Raw genomic sequence first — 25,117 nt, forward strand, 5'->3', positions numbered from 1 at the left:
TATCTTCAATCTTTCTAAGAGAGTATCAGCTCCTGATCTTTCTCGGACTTTAAAATGGCGACTGTCTGCTCTGAAATAATTAATGGCATTGATGCTAACGGCTAGCTGCCGCCTACAGACTGACTCACTGACTGCCTCATGCTTTCACTAATATGGAAGCTTGTTCCTTCATGGAAAGTTACGGCCAGTAACCTGCCGCCCACCAAATTCTTGTACCTCCCCGTACCAAGGACACGTTCCCAGCCGCCCGGCCTGATGTTGTGTCTTCGGAGTGGAGAAAAATACAGTCTTTCGATAAGGGCCAGCCTGAGCCGGTTCTTTCCAAGCGAACAACAACTCGTACCTAAAACATTACATTTGACCTAGAAGCATCTCAAGCTGCCGGGGCAGAAAGAAAGATGGAGTCTCCCCCGTTTGAGGCCTACAAGGCCCGAAATAAGCATAACTCCATAGAAGGTATACTAACACTCTTACAAAAGGACGGATTATCACTAATACTAATGAATCTATCCCCTAACATAAGTTTATAAGCCCTGATCTAAAGAAAAGGGTATGGAATAAGTATGGGCGAATTTTGCGAATCTCGCGTTCGCGAATTTTGCGGATTTGCGAACTCGCAATCCGCAAAATCCGCGAATTCCCGCGAATTTGCGGATTTTTTTTTTGTGTTCGCAAGCGTTTCTGCCAGTTCGCGAGGATTTGGTACTAGTTCGCAATTGCAAACTTACTTGTCGGCTCGCAACGGTCGCGACTATGTTGTTTCTACGTCTGGTTCATCATCACAGCCTCCCAGCACCCTCTGTTTCACCACTGCCACCCTCTCTTTGACCCATGCCACCCTCTGTAACATCAATGCCACCCTCTTGTTCATCATCACTGTAGAAGATGGGGGGGGAAAGCAAGCCCACCTGCCCTGCTTGAACTGACATGAATTAATTTGGGGTTAGTTTATTAACAACACCTGCCCTGCTCCAACTGACAATAATGAATTAGGGGCTAATTAATGTGTCACTGAATTTGAAGTTCCAGCCTGGCACCTGCTTGTCTGCTCCCTTAGCTGTAAATCAGGACGTTTGTGGCATACAGTTAAGGTCAGAGCAGGGTCACACAATAGTTGCAAGCAGGCAACCGAATTCTGGAGGGCCCCCTCAGGAAGCACTACAGGGAATCGTTACAAATCATGAGGTTGACCTTTTGCACCTGCTCATTGCTTTTGCTTTTGCAAAAATCGTTTTTCGGTTTTTTCGCGCTATTCGCGGGGCGCGGCGTCGTGCGAAACCGACCGCGGAAGCCGCCAATTCGTGCAAATGAGCTTTATATTTTTTTGCGGCTTGTTGTTTCGCGAGTTTTTTTGCAGTATTCGCGAGCCGCTTGCAGCGCAACACGCGAATTTACCCCAAGGTCGAGTACGGGCGTGGCCATTTTGTTTGCGTGACGTATTTCCGTTTCCGCCCGCTATGTATAATCTCGCGCAGTAAGCGCATTGCGAGTATAAGTTCGCACGAGATTGCGAGGAAAATCTCGTGCGAACTTACTTTCGCGCTCGTGAACGGGCGGCCATCTTGTTTTTCATTCATTTCCTGTGTCTGGGCATGGTGTTTAATCCTCTTGCTATCTTTGCCATCCTTTGCTTGTTTTCAGTTTTTTTTTTAACGATTTTGCTTCTTATCTATCCCTCTCTTTTCCTAGCTGTATATTTTTGTCTTTTCTGCTATTTTTCTTTACTTTTGAACTACTTTTTAAAACTCTTTTCTTTTCTTCTTCCCTATCCTATTCCTTCTTAATTTTCTACTTCCTACCTTACCTGCCCAGACCATGGTGAAGCCAGGCGCCGTGAAGCTGCCCAGGCACTTGAGGGCCGCAGAGGCGGCGGGGAGGAGGAGTTCTGGACCCCGTGCCAGGACAGCATGCGGTCAATTGAGGGGGGAGCAGGTGACGAGACGGGAGATCTTCAGCCCGGAGGAAGTGGGCGCGCTGGTCTACTTCGTCCCGCGCCGCCTGCCCAGGACCATCGCGGGAGGCGGCAGGATCGCGGCCGGCGGCTACAACATCCGGGAGCGCCGGAAGCGGTGGGAGAAGGTGTGCTGGGCCATGTCCCACCTCTACGGGGTCCAGCGCACCTACAGCCAGGTCACCCACCGCTGGACGGACCTCCTGGACCGGGAGCGCGACCTGCTGGACCAGTTCGGCTTGGAGATCCCCGGGCTTGGTGAGTAGTACTAGCTATTTCATCACTCACTACTATGATGTTTTCTCCTGCTCTGTGTTGTTGTATTGCAAATATTTGTTTTTTACATGGAGCAAGCCAATAATGCCGCTGATGACGATTACATTGTAGTTAAATTATATTTCAAAATCTTCTGTGCATTTCAGGTGCACTGCTCTCCTTCTCAGTGGCGTTGCTACTATGCTTATTTGTTTTCTATTTTGTGGTCTCATTGGCCTGAGTAACTATTATGTATGAGTGTACTTTACAGAACTGCGTAATGCTAGACACTAGGGGGCAGATTACATTTACAAGCCCCTTGCGCCACGTTGACGTTGCCTTGCGTGACGCAACAGCGGCGTAAACGTGGCGCATCCCTGCGAGTCATTTACAGCATGACGCATCTAGGGAGATGCGTCACGTTATAAAGCCATGTGCCTGCACCACAATGGGTGCGTTCCTAGTACGCAGGGTGGGCGGTCCGGCGGCTGTGCGCCTCGCAAAAGTGCCTGCGTGAAATCTACAAGATTTAACGCAGGCACTTCTGCGACGCTGCTACGTCAATTCAATTCCTTATGCCTGCTTGAAGCAGGCGTAAGGACTGACACAGCATGTTAAGTATTGGGTGGCCCTGAGCATTACTGGAGTTGCATTGCGATGGCGGCGTGACTCCAGCGATGCGCCGCTCTTACGTGCCGAGATGCGTCACGCAAGTGCCTACCCTTGCGCCAGGGCGCGCCGCATTGTAAATGAGGCGCATCTGCCGTGTCGCAAGGGTAGTTTTGCGTGACGCATTTGATCTGGCGCATCTCTGGAGATGCGCCAGAACGCGTAAGTAAGGATGACCCTAAGGGGCAGAATTGCAATTACCGTCGCATCCCTGCAAAGTAGCAGGGATGCGCCATTAATTGTGCGGCCCGCTACCACCACCAAACATGGTGCGCCGTATTTGCAATGCGGCGCACCATGGGCCCAAAACGTCACCGAAGCTTTACTGCTGGAGTTGCGTCGCAACGATGGCGCAGCTCCAGCAATGCTCTGGGGTACCCTATCTCCCCAATGCTGGGTCAAGCCGTATGTCTGCTTCAAGCAGGTGCAGGGTTTGTGTGACGCATCATTGTCCTAAAGGTGACTGATTGAAATTTTGTAGATTTCCCTCAGCCACTTTTAGGATGTGTTCCAGCGCAGGAATGCCCTCCCTTGCGCCGGAACGCCCCCTGATGGCGCAGGGCTTTATAGCGGGATGCATCTCCCAAATGCGTCACGTTGTTATAATATTATACGCCGCACCATGGCGCCTCTTTTGTTTAGCTGCTGCGTCACAAAAGTCACGCAAGAACGGAGCAAAAGAGCCGCAAGGGGCTTAAATCTGCCCCTTCCTTTATACCCCTTACAATAAGAAAAATAGTGGCGGTGGATTGATAGTTTGACTATTTAAATGACTGGTAATGTAGCAGGCAACTGTTAGTGTTGTCACTGATCTGACTGAAATCACAATGGAGTTTGTCTGTCACTTTGCGTCTTGCCTGCGGACTGCTGCCTGCCAGTCCTAGGTGAACCTTTCAGTACTTTGTTTAGTGAGTTACGTGACTTTCGAAGTCACAGGTCCGCAAATCAATGAAAACTAACCCTAATCAATATAATTTCGTGGAAATATTTTGTTATTGTTGTTTTGAAATGTTTGATTTGGTTGACATTGACAAGCAACAATCATCCATGTTTTCTGTTCTTTCTTTCATGTTGTACGTCAGCTCCCCCCAGGGGCGAGGGGAGGACACAGGAGCAGCAGGCGGCGGATGCTGTTGAACAGGGCCAGGATCGGGCAGGCGAGGGCTCCTTTGCTGATCCCCAGTAAGTTTTCATTTTAGACTAGTACCTATTTTTCCTAGCGTTCCTCATTTGATTTTTTCAAAATCGTCTTTGATCTTTTTGTAGACTGTATCTAAATTCTTATCCTGCCTCTACTATGACTCCCTGTGGTATTACTAGATTATTCTTATTAGTCTGTCTGTGTAGCTAACTAAGATTGCACGGTTGGCGAAACTCCCATTCTAGTCAGCAATAGCTCTATCAACTTAGTGCAGTCCTCTGGGATTGTCCATAATGTCTTTTGAAGTGTTCTATCTGCTTTGAAAATTCCCAACTATAAAATGTGAATGACCACCAAGAAAGAATAAGATACTACCTTTTGGTTTGGATAGGAGGACAATCCATACCACTACAGTGGCACGGACAATTCTTCTGCAGAAACAGAACTATGGACAATAAATAGTGCATTGCTTATCAATTATAATAGGCGCTGTTAGAGTTTCCACATACCTCTGTGATAACAGACTTTGAACCCCCAATGTCCTTACTGACTGACTAGACTACATAGTGTGGCACAGTCATTTACCTCCCGAATTCATCGCTGATTGATCCCCAATGATCCAACGTAGCTGAAGAGTACGGAGTCAGAGTCAAGAAGTGTCAGAGGCACGGACTCATGCTTGCAAAAATTGCAAAACCTTTCGCTCAGTCACTCAAGTCTGGACCAAAAAACACAGAGTCTCTCTAAGTTTAAAAGCTTTATTAAAAGTAAACACATTTATTAAAATGAAGTCATAATAAAAAAACGAAACGTTTAACTGAGAATGGAAAAGTGGTTAGTGCTGACGATTAATTGAAGACATTTCTTGTGGTCGAGCCGAGCTCTCACCTTGTTTCAACTTGATCTTGTTGTTAGAAGTCCATCTTCTGTCTGTCTGGAAAAAAATGGTGCGTGTTAAAAAGCCAGCCTTCATCAGTTGTGCCAAAAAGTGCTGCATTACATTGTTTTCACATGTCTTCATTCCTAGACCAAATACTAGTGAGTGGTTTATTCTAACATTCTTAAATGTACTTTGTAGGTGGAACATCTGGTGACGTGGCCAACGCGGAGGTGGTGGTGCTCGACACGGAGGCGGAGGGCAATTCCTCAGGGGAGGATGCAGCGGTTCCAGTGCCGGCTGTGAGAGTTCAGACGGTGGTGGTGGCGGGCAGAGGTAAGCTCTTATATATTCCTTACTTATTGAGATTGAAGACGTGGCTGGGAAGGAAAGAATATGAGATGCATGGCTGGGTGAATGATGAAGCAATGATTGGTGGAAGGACAACAGCCTGGGTGGGTGACACAGAAACTGTATGTGTCCATATACCTGGATCATGCTACTATCTGACTCTTAGATAGCATATGTGTATCTAGAGCAGGGGTACTCATAGTACGGCCCGCGGGCTGGTGGCGGCCCGGCAAGCCTTCCTTGGCGGTGCGCAGACCTTGCAGACAATCACTGCTCCCCCGGCCCCCACAGAGCAGAGTGGAGATGCAGGGCCACAAAGAGGTGAAATAGAACAAAGCCTCTGCTCTGTGGGGCCGGGCAAGCAGTGATTGTCAGGGTGTAGATGCAGGGGCGCTACAACAAACAAAGCCTCAATAATATGTTAATGGTCTTTTAAAGACCTGTTAAGTATTTTGGTGTGGCTGTCTGTGTGTGCGCGTTGAGGAAGCTGTCTCAGCCCGGGCTGAAGGCTGACACAGACAGACACACACACAGTGAGATGACAGAGGGGGAGGGAGAGGGAGGGCAGGAGGGAGAGAGAGATGAAGAGGGAGGGCAGGCGGGAGAGCATGAGGGAGAGAGATGTATGTAAATGCTGGGTCTGGTGGCTCAGTGGATGAAGGCATCTGCTGCAGGGACCTGTGTGCAACCTCATGGTCACAAGTTTTTGTTTTGCTTTAGCCCCGCCCCCTCTGACTCCGCCCCCACCAGTGCCGCCCTCGGCCACAAACTACACTGTAAATTTAGCCCCTGAGAGAAAGTTTGTGAGTACCCATGATCTAGAGAGAGTAGACGGTCAGTGGATGAACTAAGTGTAACTTTGAAGAGCATGTAACACTGCACCCGCACGTCCGTTTCAGTGTAGGAAAGGCAAGGAAAAGAAGTTTTAATTTTGTCCAAATACTACCATCAATAGTAGCAGTAGTTTGTATTGCAAGCACAGCATAGATCCGGTTATTACGGTGGCCACTCCCTACCTCTCTTAATAAGTTTAGTAGTACTCAGTCATTCATGTGTGGATGTATCACTGGTCACTCAATAAAAAGCAAAGCACCTAAAGTCATCCGATATATAAGCAAAAACATCCCATGTGAAGTGATAGATAATCAGATTATTTATCTTCTTCAATTTTCCATTTCTAGTACTCATTTGCACTGTAGGGTGAAAGTTAAATTAATTAAGCAGTAGCCCTTGTAACAGAGTATTCTCAGTGCCACCCGTAATAGAAAAGTAAGAGCTTCACCACCTGCATGTACTGGACCGGTACAGTAACGCAAGTCTGTCTCACTCACCATGGTGTGCGTCTGTTTTTCTTGGGTGCAAGTTCACTGCGCTGGCATTATGCCGGCTTGCAGAAGATAAAGTACCAATTTTCCTAAACAAGAGACAAGAAGAAGAATAAGACTGGTGTACTTTCATAGTCGACTCCAATGGAAGTCCATAGTGCTCGTAGAATTTGTTCCTTAAACTCCCACTAATGTTAGAGCAAGGATGAAGCAGTGGGAGGTTAGATAGATACTGGCCTCAATAGTTATGTAATGCGCTTGCAAGTTGCTAGTTGTACTGCAACACAAATTTCTGCTGAATGATTGAGTTAATCTTAAAGAGCATTGGTTACAGACTATGTCTTTCTTTCTTCATATAGATGCTCCTTCCAAACCAACAAGGAGGAAGGATCTGGCTAGAGCGGCCCGGCAACGGAGGATCGATGCCACTGTTGCGGAATATCGGCGGCTGGTGGCCCTGGAGGACGAAGAAAGTGTGCAGTCGACCACAACAACAACGTCGTCTGCATCGGCCTCCGTGCCCCCACGGGCTGCCACCCAGCACAGTGGTCCACACAGACTGAGCCGGGCTGCCAAAGCCAAACGCCACCGCCGAGCAGCAAGGACAACAGCTGCCTCTCACAGCCATTGCACCTGCAAGGCAGTCAAGGCACGCCTGTGCCGCAGTACCCTGATGGTGTCCCGCCTTCAGCAGGAGCTCCACCACTTCACAAACGTGTTGGAGGGGCTCCGTTTAGAGCACGCCTTGCTCCGGGAGGAGCATGATGCACTGGCCCAAAAAGTAAACAGCATCCACCCATAGTGTCCCTTGCCCCTTTTTTAGAGACTTTTGGGGGGTGGGAATTGGGAGTTGGGTTTTTGGGGACTTTTGAAGGACAATCGTTGGGGTTAGGGAGGGTCTTGCGGGAGATTATTTTGTTAGGGATATAAATATACTTTTTCAAACTTTATCTGAGCATACCTGTTTTTTACTGCTTGCCTGGTGGGTGGGGGTTTAACAGTGACTTTGTTTTCCTGAAAGTTTAGTTCCATTTTCTTCCTTTAAGTGTAAATGCCCAAATGTTTTCAACACTAAGTGCCTCTCACAGATTAAGTGAAGTGAATTCAAGAGTCCTAGGACTTTAGTAGTAGTACCGTCAGTCTCTCGTCTCTCCTAATACTCCATTATACCCCCAAACCACCAAACGCTTATCTTACCTGTAATTTGTGTTTGAAAGTAGGGCTAGACCCAGGGCTGGCTCCACGGGAAACAGCGAATAAGGTTGGCAATCCTGGGCGGATAAAATTTCCTCATAGCGGTGGTACTAGTGGTGTGACACAGTGGCAGTTGCATGCCTATGAAAAAAAAGAAAATTTAATCTGGTTTGTCCTCCTGAGCAATTCAACGGTACAATAGAGAATATAGCAGGTGACAGAAGTACACTAGAACAGTGCCACTTTGTAGCCTAACAAATGGTAAAGTATAACTACTAATTCGGTTGAAGTTCTTTGACATTAGCCATGGGTCTCTGTCAAGCAGAGTAAGAATATATCCTCGGATTTCTTCACCAGCCTGTTGCTATCACCTTATCCTCCCCAGCAAGTGTGTGGATTTATTGCTGTAATTTAGTCACACATCAATCAAAACCACACAGCCCGGGGGAAGAGGGTTAGGGTTTGAAAAATGGATGGGTACGGGAGTTTTTGGGAAAGGTTTTGGGAGACAAGAAAAAATAGCACAGCATGGACAAACAATTGTGAACATAAACAAATCTTTGGGTACAAACCTATCCATCAATCTTTGAAAGTGCATGCACTACTGCATGCATGTCAGTGAAAAGTAAGTAGTACTTTCGACAACTGTGGAAGAAAGAATGCGACAGTACAGGGCGTGTGTGGAATTATTGATAACTATATTCAACATAAGGTCTCTGTTGCCAGATACCTGAGAGCCTTGCTGGTCACTATAAATCCATTCACAACACTCAATGGGGTTGGTCTGGAAGGTATAGTAGATAGAAAAGGAGAAATTGCTCTTTTTCTAGGTGTCCCCTCACTCACCAGGGTTGCCCCTTGGTGACATGCTTCATCATTGGGGCCATCCCAGTCCTCTACGGGCTGAGGCGTGCTGCGACTTGCGAATTACGTAGGAGCACTTACAAATGACTATGTGTGGTGCAGATGTGATAGTGGAGTGGACTAAGTGATGTGTTAAGGGATCAATTTAGAAGCAGAGAGAGATCCAAGAAATGCAGTCACAGTCAGAGAAAAAGACAAAGGATACTGTATCTGTATGTTGTTGTAGTTGTCCTGTTGAATTTGGTAAGTAAGTTGCCTGCAGAAAAAAAATCCTCTTATTAGCGGCACTCCTCCATTGCAGCCGACGCTTCGTTAATCGATGTTGGTCACCACCAGAAGACACCCTGTAAAAAAAGCACAGCATGGACAAACAATTGAACATAAACAAATCTTTGGGTACAAACCTATCCATCAATCTTTGAAAGTGCATGCACTACTGGATGCATGTCAGTGAAAAGTAAGTAGTACTTTCGACAACTGTGGAAGAAAGAATGCGACAGTACAGGGCGTGTGTGGAATTATTGATAACTATATTCAACATAAGGTCTCTGTTGCCAGATACCTGAGAGCCTTGCTGGTCACTATAAATCCATTCACAACACTCAATGGGGTTGGTCTGGAAGGTATAGTAGATAGAAAAGGAGAAATTGCTCTTTTTCTAGGTGTCCCCTCACTCACCAGGGTTGCCCCTTGGTGACATGCTTCATCATTGGGGCCATCCCAGTCCTCTACGGGCTGGGGCGTGCTGCGACTTGCGAATTACGTAGGAGCACTTACAAATGACTATGTGTGGTGCAGATGTGATAGTGGAGTGGACTAAGTGATGTGTTAAGGGATCAATTTAGAAGCAGAGAGAGATCCAAGAAATGCAGTCACAGTCAGAGAAAAAGACAAAGGATACTGTATCTGTATGTTGTTGTAGTTGTCCTGTTGAATTTGGTAAGTAAGTTGCCTGCAGAAAAAAATCCTCTTATTAGCGGCACTCCTCCATTGCAGCTGACGCTTCGTCCATCGATGTTGGTGACCAGAAGACACCCTGTCCACTGCCTGCCTGATGCTGAATTGTGGCTCGCTAATGTGAAGCCTGACTCCATCCTTTTTTCCCCATTGCACAGACTGAAACCCGGACTGTAATTATTCAACGAAAAACAGGAAGTGATATAATATTACAACACCACTGATAAATAAATATAAGGTATGTAGGCTGTGGAGTGCAAAAAGTCACACTTTGATTTTCCTAGTAGACAGTACAATATTTTTGAAAGTGCGTACTCTGTCAGAGTCACCTTTTGAAGGATAAATAAGTATGGGCAAATTAATGTAGCGGATCTTTCCCCTCAAGCTAGGTGTCCTGTAAACTGTGTTTTAGAACAAAATTAGATCTTCCCAGCAGTGCTCCCACCCAGACCCTTACTAAAGCCAGTCGCAAAAATGTAAAAGACCCCCAATCAAATCTCACAAAACTAGGCCTAGCAGAAAACTGGTGACAAAACGTACTTTGAAAGTAAAAGTAGGCCCAAGTACCCCCTTACCCACCGTGGATTGCATTCAAACCACTTGCAAGCAACCAAGCAAAAGTATCCATAGCCAGCATCGCTCCAAGACTCGAAAACCCCCCCACCCAAACACATGCAATAGAAATACTGCTAACCCTGACGAACCCTAAGTTAAGAATAGTGGCAAAGGCTTTCTTTAACTATGCCAAATCCCCCCTTTCCCACCATGGATTTTCTTCAAATGACTTGCAACCAAAATTACACATTCTCACGAGTGCTCTAAGACCCCAGAACTCAGTTGCAAAAATCTAGAACACCCCGAAACACATGCAATCCTGCTGCTAGGGCTAACCCTAACGAACCCTAAGTTACAAAAATTGCCAAAAGGCTTTTCCGCGAGGATTTTGTCCCAACCACTTCTACCCAGTATTAGACCTTCCCAGGAATGCCCCAAGACCCGCCAACCCACCCGCCAAGAAGCATAACACCCCCAAACAGGCCAAAAGCAAAATCTCATACTTGCAATATTTCTCGGCCTTCGGTCCAAACGCGCTGCGTAGCTAGGCCATAAGTCGGGGTTGCCACCACGGATTTCCTGAAAAGCAAATGCAATCAAGATTAGAGTGTCCCAGCAGTGCTCCCAGACCCCGAAACTCACCCACAAACACCAGGAAGCCCCACAAACAGGCCCCCGAAAACGCTACATTGAGCAAAATGTCAGAAATAGCAAAAACAAAATCGACGTGGATTTTGTCCCAACCACTTTTATCCGGTATTAGAGCTTCCCAGCAATGGCCCCAGAGCCGTCAACCCAGGAGAAAACGAGTAGAAGACCCCCAAACAGCCAAAGAGCAAAAGTACAAAAATGGGGACTGTCATTTTTTTCCAAATTTCCCAAATCACTCCGCGCGCGCGCTCTGCAGCTAGGCCCTAACTCCCCTCTGCCACCATGGATTTGCTTCAAACCTCTTGCAAAGTAAAGTATATATAGCCAGCAGTGTGCCCAGACCCCGAAACCCACCCACAAACACCAGGAAGCCCCCCAAACAGGCCCCCGAAAACGCTACATTGAGCAAAATGTCAGAAATAGCACAAAAAAAAATCGGCCTGGATTTTGTCCCAACCACTTCTACCCGGTATTAGACCTTCCCAGGAATGCCCCAAGACCCGCCAACCCACCCGCCAAGAAGCATAACACCCCCAAACAGGCCAAAAGCAAAATCTCATACTTGCAATATTTCTCGGCCTTCGGTCCAAACGCGCTGCGTAGCTAGGCCATAAGTCGGGGTTGCCACCACGGATTTCCTGACAAGCAAATGCAATCAAGATTAGAGTGTCCCAGCAGTGCTCCCAGACCCCAAAACTCACCCACAAACACCAGGAAGCCCCACAAACAGGCCCCCGAAAACGCTACATTGAGCAAAATGTCAGAAATAGCACAAAAAAAAATCGGCCTGGATTTTGTCCCAACCACTTCTACCCGGTATTAGACCTTCCCAGGAATGCCCCAAGACCCGTCAACCCACCCGCCAAGAAGCATAACACCCCCAAACAGGCCAAAAGCAAAATCTCATACTTGCAATATTTCTCTGCCTTCGGTCCAAACGCGCTGCGTAGCTAGGCTATAAGTCGGGGTTGCCACCACGGATTTCCTGAAAAGTAAATGCAATCAAGATTAGAGTGTCCCAGCAGTGCTCCCAGACCCCGAAACTCACCCAAAAACAGACGGAACCCCCCCTAAGAGCACCTCAAAGGCAAGCAAGTCAGCAAAAACACAAAACAATTTGCGCCTCAGATTTTGTCCCAGCCACTTTTATCCGGTATTAGAGCTTCCCAGCAATGGCCCCAGAGCCGTCAACCCAGGAGAAAACGAGTAGAACACCCCCAAACAGCCAAAGAGCAAAAGTACAAAAATGGGGACTTGGTCATTTTTTCCCAAATTTCCCAAATCACTCCGCACGCGCTCTGCAGCTAGGCCCTAACTCCCCTCTGCCACCATGGATTTGCTTCAAACCTCTTGCAAAGTAAAGTATATATAGCCAGCAGTGCGCCCAGACCCCGAAACCCACCCACAAACACCAGGAAGGCCCCCGAAAACGCTACATTGAGCAAAATTTCAGAAATAGCCAAAAAAAATCGGCCTGGATTTTGTCCCAACCACTTCTACCCGGTATTAGACCTTCCCAGGAATGCCCCAAGACCCGCCAACCCACCCGCCAAGAAGCATAACACCCCCAAACAGGCCAAAAGCAAAATCTCATACTTGCAATATTTCTCGGCCTTCGGTCCAAACGCGCTGCGTAGCTAGGCCATAAGTCGGGGTTCCTGAAAAGCAAATGCAATCAAGATTAGAGTGTCCCAGCAGTGCTCCCAGACCCCGAAACTCACCCACAAACAGACAGAACCCCCCCTAAGAGCACCTCAAAGGCAAGCAAGTCAGCAAAAACACTAAAAAAGTTTTCGCCTCGGATTTGGTCCAAACCACTTTTATCCGGTATTAGAGCTTCCCAACAATGGTCCCAGAGCTGTCAACTCACCTGCAAAGAGGTAGAACAACACCCCCACAAGTGCTGAGTCTTTCTTCATTGGGCGTAAACCAGCCCTCTGGTTTGATGGAAATAGGAGTCTGGAGGAGGAGGATAGAGGAGCATGTTCTTCTGAACTTGTGAACCTGAGGAATGCAGACTGCGGCAACTTCAAATCAATTAGCAAACCAGTGAAGACAGTTCTGCTGATGGGCTTGTTTTTGTGATTATCTGATTAAAGTTTGAAATATATTAACTGTGCACAACAAAGAAAGACAGACACACAGGAATAAAAGTGAATAAGGACGAAAAAGAAAGTTATTGATTCGTTGTCTCATTTTCAGGGCTCGGTATCACGGTCCAGGAATGAGAATAAGGCTTCGTCATCATACTCTGCGAATTCAGGCAGGGTGAGCTCAGTGTCACCTGACAGAGTAGAAATTCCCTCATCTATGTTGCTGGCCACCTCGTCTTCATCCGGCGCGCTTTCTCGTACTCTGAAATCTGGTGGTATGAGGTGCTGATTCATCTTGATCATTGTTAACCTCTCCACATTTTTGGGCGAGAGGCGGCTCCGTTTGGGAGTTACAATGCCACTAGCAGCACTGAAAACACGTTCAGAAGACACGCTTGCGAGTGGGCAAGACAAGTAGTTTAAAGCCAGGTTGGTGAGCTGTGGCCACAATTCTTTTTTCCCATGCCAATACGCCAATGGGTCAGAATTAACATAGACCTCTGTTGAGTCCTTCAGATAGTCCTTCACCATCGACTCAAGGTCCTCATCCAAGGTTCCTCCACTTTGCTCAGCTCTTGCTGTGCCTCTGATCTTTTGAGAACCAAACCCACGCAGAGCTAGCCAATCCTCTTCAGCCTCCAATGTTTCTGTTGTGTCTGGTGCAGATGATCCGGTTGCCGGTGTCTTTAACGGCTGAGAGGTCACTTGTGCCACAGCCACAGGTGCAGAAGTGGATTGTTTTGACTGGGGATGGCCTGCTGATGTACTGCCATTTCCTTCAATTTTCAGCCGTTCTCTTTCAAACCTCTTGGCTGACAAGGCTAGCCAACGTTTGTACTTTGGAACATGTTCATCATCAAAAGGAAAGAATGCTTGGCCTGCCAGCGCCTTTTTGTAGCGTGGATCCAGAATAGTAGCACAAATGTAATGCTCTTCTGAGTGGATCGTTTGAAGACGTTCATCACCTTGTAGGAGCTCTAATAATTTCTCAGCCAGAACAAAAGAGTCTTGGTTTTTTACATCTTTTTCAAACGCAGAACACACCTCCTTCAGTTGGTCCTCCAGCATGTACAACAATGGGATAGCTTTTCCCAAATTACAGTCCTCCTTGCTGACTGCACGTGTGAAGAACTCAAAAGGACGAAGCATGCGTGTCAGGCTTTGAACTATGTTCCATTGCGCCGCAACCATCCTCAGGTCATCCTGAGCTGTACCCTCTGTTAAGAAATATTGATCGAGTACCGTATACTGCTCATACAGACGCTCAAGCATGTAGAAGGTTGAGTTCCAACGTGTTACCACCTCCTGGATGAGTGCTTTCACTGGCATTTGACGTTGATATAGCAGGCTCCTCAGCTGCTTCCGGGCCTTAAAAGAATGGCTGAAATGGTTGCACATTTTTCGGCAGGTGTCCAATACTCTGTACGCTGCACTGCCTTTATTACCCAAGAATTTTTGGACAACCAGGTTTATACAGTGCGCCAAACACGGCACTCTGAAATAGTTACCCAGCCTCATGGCCTTAACTATATTGGCGCCATTGTCCGTGGAAACATAACCAACCTGGCGTTTTAGTGGGGACAGCCAGTTAAGGACCTTTGTGTTAAAGACATCCAAAATGTTTTCTGCTGTGTGACGTTTCTCCAAACCAAACATGGCTAGTGTTGCATGTTTCCGAGCAGCTTTAAAAACAATGTCCGTGTCAACACCTGTGTTTAGCTTTGCTTTAGCCCCTGAAAAAGAGACCCAGTGTGCAGTGATGCACATGTAATCAGCGCCTGCGCCACTGGTCCACATGTCTGTTGTCAGATGTATAGTGTGAACAGCACTCTTCTGCAAAGCTGCCCCAATCACCTTCAGAACATCTTCATGTAGTGCTGGAACCGCAACTCGGGCAAAATAGAACCGGCTAGGAACCTTCCATTTAGGGCAGAGCGCTGCCACTAATTCTAGAAAACCAACCCCTTCTACAAAAGAAAAAGGGTGAAGGTCCAGAGCTAGCATTTTAGCCAGCTTAGTGTTATACAGACGCGTCAGTGGGTGGTTGCGTTCATATTGCGCTTCTGTAAACAACATCTTTTTAATGTTGCCCTGGACCAAAGATTTACGGGATGATGATGATATCTTCGACCCAGTTACGCTCGCTGATGAACTTTTTCGCATTGATGTCTCACTCTCTCCCACACTCTTAGTGTGTCTCACATGGGGTGTGCTGCTGACAGGGGTACTGGGTGTAAGTGAAGTGTTTGACACGTCTTCTTCCTCCTCGTCATCATCAGATGAAACATCAACGTTTTCTTGACTTGCAATTCCGGCTTCCTTGATCTCCTTTAGGTGTGCAAACCATTGGACAGCGTGCTGTCTCTCAAGATGACCTCTCTGGCCTCCGGTACCATAGTTGGTACCAAACTTACCACGACTAACTGCATGCTTACAAATGCTACAAATGGCGAGGTTTTCCTTTTTTGGGCAAACACTAAAGAAGTCCCAAACTGGAGACTTGAAATGTCTTTGGGGGCCGGAGGAGGCGGCGATACTGGTGGTGGTGGTCCTGCTGCTAATGCCAGATGAAGTGGAGGATGTGGATTGCCGAACTTCAGTACGTTTTGCACTTTCACCACCACGAATTGAGGTCGAGGTGGATGGAGGTCCCTTCTTGCGAGGAAGAAATATGGAAGCGGTAGGTGTTGGTGTACTAGTTAACTCCAAATCTAATGATTGTTGTGTTTCCATTTCCATTGCCTCCTCGTCGACATCATCATCACGCTCAGCAGCTTCTCGGGATAGGGTCAAAATGTCTCTTTGCTGCATGCCCGCTGGGGCTGCAGTGACCTTTATGATGACTGGCTCGTTGTCATCGTGAGAGGCTTCACCAGCAGCAGTATGCGTCACTTCTTGTTGTGCCTCATCACACTCCATAGCTATGAGTTTTTCGACGACCTTCCTTTTAAGCTTAGGTATCTTTGTCAGATCATGGTGTGCCTCACTCTCAGGCTGCCGTGGTGGTACCCATTCGTCATCCAGATCATCAGAAGGCGGTGGGCTTGAAGAAGATGTAGACACCAACCTTGATCTTTTCCTTGCTAGGGATGTGGAAGAAAATGAATAATCATCAGGAGGAGTGGCTTCCAATGATACCTCGGCTTGATTGTCGATTTCCTGATGTGCCCCTACTTCGGGAGGGACAACTATTGTGGGAACTTGTTGTGACCCTCGATGCACCTCTGCTTGCGCATCTCCTTGCGCTGCCTCTCCTTCCACATGTACTTGGGCTTGTACTACTTGCACATGTTGTTGTTGCGGCTGTGGTTGTTCAACACTTGTCAGATGAGTTACAACAACCTGTGTTGATTCAGGGACATTGCTGCTACTTTCTTGCGATGAGCCAACATCACTGGTCGATGGTGATTGGAGAAATACACTGACTGCCTCTGAAGCACTCAAGGGCTTTGACTTAAGTTGGCGTGGTGGTGGAGGCACTGAACCCAATGGAGCGGGGGTGCTGCTCCCAGCTTGGTCCCCAGCAGATCCTGCTGCTGCAGGCGTACTTTTTTTTTTGCTCCCAAAAAACGTGGCGGTTGGCACACCAGCCTCCTTGGTAACTTGCTTCTTCTGCTCCTTACTAGCAACTTTCTTGCTAGAGGAGCTACGGAGACCTTTTTTTGGGGCCATCTTCTTCAGAGCAGGTCAGACAGCAGGCCGCAGTTGCACAAATTGTAGAGTTGTCTGAGGCCAGACCTGACGTCGCGTGACGTTATGCTGCACACACACACCGCTGCAGGACTTCTTCCTGGCACTGGTGGTTCTCTTGAGTCTTGTGCACCTAAAAACAATGGAAGACAGAGGAACATCAGTTCAGTTATACACCCCAAAAAAATCGAAAAAAACCCCCAGAAAAATCAGCACAATCCCATTCCATCCATGCCCTCCATGATGTTTAAGTTCAAGACACCCCACAGAAAGACTAGGCCCATGCAAGACTCAATACCCCTGGTGAAAAGGCCACAAGTACAGCCCCAAAAAACGAAAATCACTGAAAAATCAGCACAATCCCATTCCATCCATGCCCTCCATGATGTTTAAGTTCAAGACACCCCACAGAAAGACTAGGCCCATGCAAGACTCAATACCCCTGGTGAAAAGGCCACAAGTACAGCCCCAAAAAACGAAAATCACTGAAAAATCAGCACAATCCCATTCCTTCCATGCCCTCCATGATGTTTAAATTCAAGACAACCCACAGAAAGACTAGGCCCATGCAAGACTCACTACCCCTGGGCATAAAGGTTGAAAAGTAGGCAAAATGGTTGTAGGCCTAACAACAATGCCTACATTCAAAATGGCCACTTGCCTCCCAGCACATGGCCAGGGCCTGTAGCAGCACTCAAAATGGCCCCCAGCCACATGGCCTGTCCCTCCCCATGAACACCCCCAAAAATCGAAAAACACTGCAAAATCAGCACAATCCCATTCCATCTATGCCCTCCTTCATGTTTAAGTTCAAGACACCCCACAGAAAGACTAGGCCCATGCAAGACTCAATACCCCTGGTGAAAAGGCCACAAGTACAGCCCCAAAAAACGAAAATCACTGAAAAATCAGCACAATCCCATTCCATCCATGCCCTCCATGATGTTTAAGTTCAAGACACCCCACAGAAAGACTAGGCCCATGCTAGACTCAAATACCCCTGGTGAAAAGGCCACAAGTACAGCCCCAAAAAAAGAAAATCACTGAAAAATCAGCACAATCCCATTCCATCCATGCCCTCCATGATGTTTAAGTTCAAGACACCCCACAGAAAGACTAGGCCCATGCTAGACTCAAATACCCCTGGTGAAAAGGCCACAAGTACAGCCCCCAAAAACGAAAATCACTGAAAAATCAGCACAATCCCATTCCATCCATGCCCTCCATGATGTTTAAATTCAAGACAACCCACAGAAAGACTAGGCCCATGTAAGACTCACTACCCCTGGGCATAAAGGTTGAAAAATAGGCAAAATGGTTGCAGGCCTAACAACAATGCCTACATTCAAAATGGCCACTTGCCTCCCTGCACATGGCCAGGGCCTGTAGCAGCACTCAAAATGGCCCCCAGCCACATGGCCTGTCCCTCCCCATGAACACCCCCAAAAATCGAAAATCACTGAAAAATCAGCACAATCCCATTCCATCCATGCCCTCCATGATGTTTAAGTTCAAGACACCCCACAAAAACACTAGGCCCATGCTAGACTCAATACCCCTGGTGAAAAGGCCACAAGTACAGCCCCAAAAAAAGAAAATCACAGAAAAATCAGCACAATCCCATTCCATCCATGCCCTCCATGATGTTTAAGTTCAAGACACCCCACAGAAAGACTAGGCCCATGCTAGACTCAAATACCCCTGGTGAAAAGGCCACAAGTACAGCCCCAAAAAACGAAAATCACTGAAAAATCAGCACAATCCCAATCCATCCATGCCCTCCATGATGTTTAAGTTCAAGACAACCCACAGAAAGACTCAGTCCACCCACCACTGAGTACCCCTGGGCAAAAGGCCCCAAAACAGCCCAAAAATCGAAAATTCCAAAATTGTAGTTGCAGCAACTGTAATGCCCCAAACAAACTTACTTGTAAAATTTCTAATCCAACAGTGATCCAAAGAAAGTCAAAAAGGCCTCAAATCCAAATATCCAGCAGCATCCACAAAAAGTAATCCTTCCAGCTCCAGATCCAAATGAAAAGTGACCAGGAGATGGACAAAGCACTGGGAGGAGCCTGCTGACAGGAACAGGAAGTTGAAGACTGTGGGGCACTTCCTTCCTCCCACCCCCCTCCCCCCCTCCCCAAAATGGACTCCTCGCTAAAAAAGTGCAGGCAAATGTCAACCTAAGGAGTTATTCAGATAAAAATCATCATTTCAAGAAGGTTTATGCTGCTTGCTGGTGGATTTCTTGTGCAGAATTGCAAATTTTACATTTTCGCTTGTGCGAGATTGTTGCTGCTCGCCGCATCTCAAATCTCGCAATTGCGAAGAACAGCAAGACATGATCTCGCCGTACTCGCGTTGACAAACTCTCGCTGTGCAAGTTGGCAAGCCGCGATGACGTAATCGCGCTCGCCAAATTCCCGCGGGATCACACAGCAAGATCCAAAATGGCGCAGCACTCGCAAAATATCGAGAAAAACAACTCGGCAAACGATGATAAACGCCGCGCGCCGCAAAAATTGTATCACCAACGCCGCACGCCTCAAAAAAAATCCGCTGCGTGCGAATTTGCGGATTTTGCGGGAAATTCGCAAATCTCGCGGATTGCGAATTTACCGAAAATCCGCAAAATCCGCGAGCGTAACGGATTTTCCGCCCATACTTAGTATGGAATTATATAAACACGCCTCGTGAATAGGCCCTATTTACGGTTCTAATCCTTACACTAGAATGATAGTAGACTGGAGTCATCTCCAATCACCTTCCCTCAAAGGAGGGCCGAAAAAGTCGGTCAGAACAACTTGCCCCCTGAAGCATGCCCTTACGTTATTGTCTTTGCTGGGGTACCTGAACTTAGGGCTGCTGAGAGAGAAACACACTCAGAACTGAAAAATAAGATCATCAAATGGCTGAATATACATAGGCCTTTAAAAAGTGGGGAATGTGGGGAGATTATTCATGTAAGATGAGCTAACTGGCTAGGTGGGAGAAGAAAAGACATTACAGGGGATTGTATTGTGGTGAATTTTAGGGACACCAATTTAGTGGAATATATTCTAAGTAACCCAAATAGAAATCAGACCAGTACTATATGCACCTTGCCATTGGGATATTTTTACCCAAGGAAACGGTTCCATCATGCTCAGTCCCATTCTAACTGTAGCATAGGATGGGCACCAGCCAGACAATGGGGAAGAGTGCATGACCAAATAGGTCATTTTTCACCAAACCTAGATTATCCCCAGTGGGTAAACAGATTTAGCCCGCTACAATCTCTCGAGGAGAACAACTGACTACCCCCACTAGGAAATAGCCCAGAAAGGGTGGGCACAAGTGAGGGAACTCAACACAACAAAAAGGGGACCAGGAAAAGTCACGAAGCAGAGAGATCGGAAGAACCCAAAACAATAACGGGAAGAGAGGGTGACTATGGGGTGACGCAGCTAAAGAAGTCTCCAGCTAAGTTAAATGACCAGGATCTCAATGGAGGCAAATCAACTAGGGCAGGGCTTCTTCTACTGTCTTGGAATATAGCGGGACTGGGGGGGAAATCTGAAAATGAGGATTGGAGGAAGTATATCTGCGGCTTCCACATAATAGCCCTACAGGAGACATGGGCGATTGATTCCTCACCCTACCAGTTAGAGGGGTACAAATGTTTTTTTGTCCAAGCCCAAGAGGGTAGATCGGGCAGAGCAAAGGGAGGGTTAGCCTTGTATGTAGATCTTGACTTAAAAGGCATATGGACACAACCACCCTGGACCTCACACACTCTCCAGGCAGCGTCATTCCAAGGGCAAGGACTGAGGTTGTCGATATTAAATTTCTACAACTCAGGCCCTGTAGATGGGAATAACACAGTTATTCAGGAACTAGAGTGTAGATTAAACCAAGAAATTGAGCAAAGGAAAGGGGGTGGGGAACCAATTGTCCTGGTTATGGGGGATTTTAACTGTCACCTCTGTCCAAAACTTTTCCCTGTAAGCCCGGAATGGTCATCCTGCCCGATAGAACGTGGACCACAGTTTGACCATAACAAAGAGGGCACTACATTAATGAAACTACTAGACATCTATGCCTTCACACACACAATAGACTTGGTGGCCCTGGGACAAGATGGTATGCTTATACCTAAATTTAAAGGCAGAGGTTGTTCATCTATTATAGAGTTTATGATAATATCCACCTTTGCTAAGGGACAGGTTAAAGAGGTGAGAACGGATTGGAGTCCTTTTAGTGACCACAACCCCCTAACTCTTGAAATTATATATAACGGTCTCTCAGTAAGGAATGATCTGGCAGTTACTGAGGTGCGGCCAACGGATCAGGGGAGACGAGTAAAGTGGTCAAAAATGAATGCCCAGGAATGCTATAGAACCCTAATAGTAAAAGGCAATAATCAGATTCAAGCTTGCTTAGAACCAACAGTGGAGGGAAGTGAGGTGGTATCAGCGTTTGAGTGTTTAACCACTCTGGTTGACACTTTACTGAAAACTAAAGGACCCACAAAGGAGTTATCACAACCACGATGGTTCGACTCTAGTTGCTCTCGGGCACTGAGAGACTTAAAAAGCTGTCTTAAAACTGTTCCGAGAGACAAGCATAAAATAGCCCGCTGCAGACATAATTGCAAAACTAAGGTCAAACAAAGGAAGATCACGCTCCAAACAGAAGTATGGGCTGATCTGAGGGAAGCAGGCGAAAACAGAGACTACAATGAATTCTGGAAAATTATCAATAGACCGTGCTTCCAAGACAGTAGTGCTCCTGTTATTAGCACTAATATACTTCCCGAGCAGTGGGTGAACCATTTTAAGGCCCTTTATACTCATCCCTGCGACACAGTCTCGGCAGAGGATTGGGAAGGGGTTAGGCCTACGGAACTAGAATTTTGTTTACAAGAAATCACCGAGGCCATTCAAGGTCTGACGCGAAATAAGGCCCCAGGGCCTGATGGCACGCCACCAGACCTCTACCTAAGCAACATTGATCTCTGGGCTCCCATAATGACCAGGGTACTAAATGCAGCCATAAAATCCGGACTCCCACGATCTTGGTCTACAGCATTAATGGTCCCTATCTTCAAGAAGGGGAGTAGGGACAATCCTCAATGCTATAGACCAATATCGCTTATTGATGCATCAGCCAAATTATTGGGTAGGGCGGTTTTAAAACGCCTTACAGTATGGACAGAAGAACATCATACCCTGGCAGATACACAATATGGATTCAGATCGGGTAAATCAACCAGCGATCAATGCCTCAACCTTTATCTATTAGTTGCTAAATATACAAAATCTAGCAATGGAACAGTTTACATGGGATTTATAGACTTGGCCACGGCCTTTCGGTCTTATAAACATCCTAAAAGAATTTCATTGGAACACCACTGCTAAGGTCCGCTATAGCGCGGGGGGGCACTGATCCCTTCCCATGTACTAGCGGAGTGAGGCAGGGGTGTATCCTTGCTCCCTTTTTATTCTCACTGTACATAAACGACCTAGAAAGAACATTGGTCGCCCTGAACACTGACTGCCCCAAAGCAGGAACGCGTCACATCCCAGTACTATTGTACGCGGATGACGCGGTCCTGCTGGCACAAACAGCATTGAGCTTGCAGTATCTGGTTGATGGATTTGTGAAGTTCATGGACAATTTAGACCTGACCGTGAACTTGAGCAAATCCTTTGTGATGGTGGCGGGCAAAAAACCCTCCAAGAAATATGCATTTAAAATAGGGGACCACATTTTAGAAACCGTACCCAGCTTTTCTTATCTGGGTCTACTATTCGATGGGGAGATTAAGTTTGATTCTTTAATTGTGGACAGGTGTAGAAAATTGGTTTCTGCAAACGGTGCGATATTAAACTACGCCCGTAGGCTGGGTCGCTGGTCACCAGAACAAATAATGAATCTATACAGCGCCGTAAGCACTGCAAAGGCTATCTATGGGGCAGAGGTCTGGGGTTTTAGGGAGGCAAAACAATTATAAGTAGAGGAAGACAAATTCCTCCGTGGGATTCTGAAAACACCACAGAGTATCCCAGCAGAAATTGCACACACTGAGCTAGGAACCCAACATATCACTGACCTGGTAAAAATGAGACCGATCCTGATGTGGCTCCGTATCTGGGTAAATCCGGAGGCGGAACTAAGTAGGATAATAGGCAAAGACTGCTTACAAAAAGATAAGTGCCGTCAAATCCCATGGCTAAATTATGTCAAGGACACATTAGGGAGTATAGACCAGCAAATGCTTTTCAGGGACCCGACTCTGATCACTACTTCTTGTAAACACCAGATAAAAAAACGGCTATTAGAAAAATATGAACGGAGCAGATGAACCTCTAACTCATTAAAAAATCAGTCGCAGCTTATCGCCTAGTAAGCAATGGGGAAGGTATGTAACCTTATCTATTTCTGATGTAAAATCAGCAAGATAGATTTTTAATGTGTCATTTTAGGCTCAATTTGTTACCTAATATTTTAGCTTATCCCTCTGGTTTTACCTTAACAATTGAGCAGAAGGGTGCCTGCGGCTGCGACAATAGGTCTCCGAAGGACACCCTTCATTTTGTACTTATATGTTCATTTTATCGATTCCCTCGATGTAGATTTCTTGTGGATATTTTAAAAGAGTTAAAATTCCGTCACGCTAAGACTGCATTACTTTTTCTGCAAAAAGCAAATGATATGCGCACTTTATTCTCTATAATGAGTTTTTTAAAAGTTGCAGTAAAACTAAGAAATACGAGAGGCTGAGTAACATTGTACATAATAGTACACATTTTAATTGTATAAAATTTGTTTTTAATGCATTTAGGTTCAGAAATGTAATTGATGATTTTGTATAAATGAATTTTTATGATGGTTTTAAATCATCGAAATAAAGAATTACTGAACTGAACTGAACTATGCAGATCCTCCACACCGCCATTGCCACAAATATGAGTGCCCGTCCTTCTTTCTACTGACCTCCTCTTGGGTCCCTAATAAGATAGTCGTAAGGGTCAGTTCTATGACCTGAGAGATAACCCTCCCAAGGAAGTCCTGTATTTTAACAAGAAGTGGAGTAAGTTCGGGCAGGTGGCAATCATGTGTATTGCGTCTACACCAAACTCTGAGCACCTAGGACACAGCGTCCCCTTGCCTGTTCCCCATTTGGCGACTCTGCTAGGAGTAATATATAAAAAGAAAATGGTTTTAAAATATTGCGCCTGTCATTTGGCAGACAGCAGATCACTCTATGCAAGTTTCAGCATGTTATAAAATGTGCTGTGCGGGACCTCCAACTTAGCTTGCCATTTGTCTGCTATTCTGGGTAGGTCATCAGGAGTTTGACTGTTTAGTGCAGAGTAGATAGAGCCAATCCGAAGAATAACTGGGGCCCTTAAGTTCTCGATAAGCTCCATTTTCACAAATCCGGTGGATCCTCCAGCCTTTCGGGACAGAAAATCGTGTATGGGGATATGCTTGAAAGCGTCTTGGTTTTTCAATCCATATTTGCTTTGAAGCTCAGCAAAGGATTTAATTCCTTCAATAGAGATTAGGTCTCCCAGTTTTATAATACCGGCTTTATACCAATCTTGTAAATAAGACCTAAAAAAAATAGCAGGCAAATTAGAATTCTTGTTGATAGGTGAGAAGTAGTTCAATCTCCCTAGCCTGTAAATCCTACAAACATTACGAAAGACCTTAAAGTTGCTCATTAGTGTCTTTAATCTGACTTGCTTGTAGTATCCAAAGGACACTTGTCTTATGAGACAGCCACGGGCCTCCTCTCCTAGTAGTAATTGAAAAGGCGAAGGTAGCCCGATAGAAGGAGAGAATGAATGTTCTTTCAGTAGTTCCACACTATATTGCAAAACTGAAGCCCAATAATAGAGCACTAAATTGGGAAAAGCCCATCCACCCCTCTCTCTGGGAAGAGCTAGTTGCTTTAGCGCCCGTCATGGTTGAGAATAAGTCCAAATAAATTGTGTAGAGAGTTTCTGGAATTTTTGTAAAATGGTTTTGTTAAATTCTAGTGGGAAAGATCGAAAAAAAATAAAGTAATTTTGGAAAGTAAGTCATTTTAATTACATTGCATCTACCCACTAAGGGCAAATGTAGATTGCTAATTTGATTAAGCGCTCTCTTTGTTTCAGTGGCCAAAGGGATTAGATTCTCTACCACAATTTCATCCACGTTTGCCGTCACATTCACCCCCAAGTTTATGGCATATGTGACAACCCATCTGTCTATCCAGTTAATTTCTTTATTAACAATAATTTCGGTTTTATTTTTATTCAATTCATACCCCAAAATGTTCCCAGAATCTTGGGCCTCCAATTCCAATGCTAAAATAGCACTTTTGGGCTCTGGGTTAGCTATGGCCAGATCGTCGGCATAAGCCATCATTTTAGTGTTCCATCCAAATCTGCTTACTGCTTGGATAGCCGGATTGTTCTCAATTTTCTTGATTAGGGGTCTACATAAAGGGCAAAAAGCAAGGGGGAGCACGGACACCCTTGCCTGGTGCCCCGAGAGATTTTGAAT

Source organism: Lissotriton vulgaris, chromosome 7 (assembly GCF_964263255.1).
Source record: "Lissotriton vulgaris chromosome 7, aLisVul1.2, whole genome shotgun sequence".
Taxonomy (NCBI): Eukaryota; Metazoa; Chordata; class Amphibia; order Caudata; family Salamandridae; genus Lissotriton; species Lissotriton vulgaris.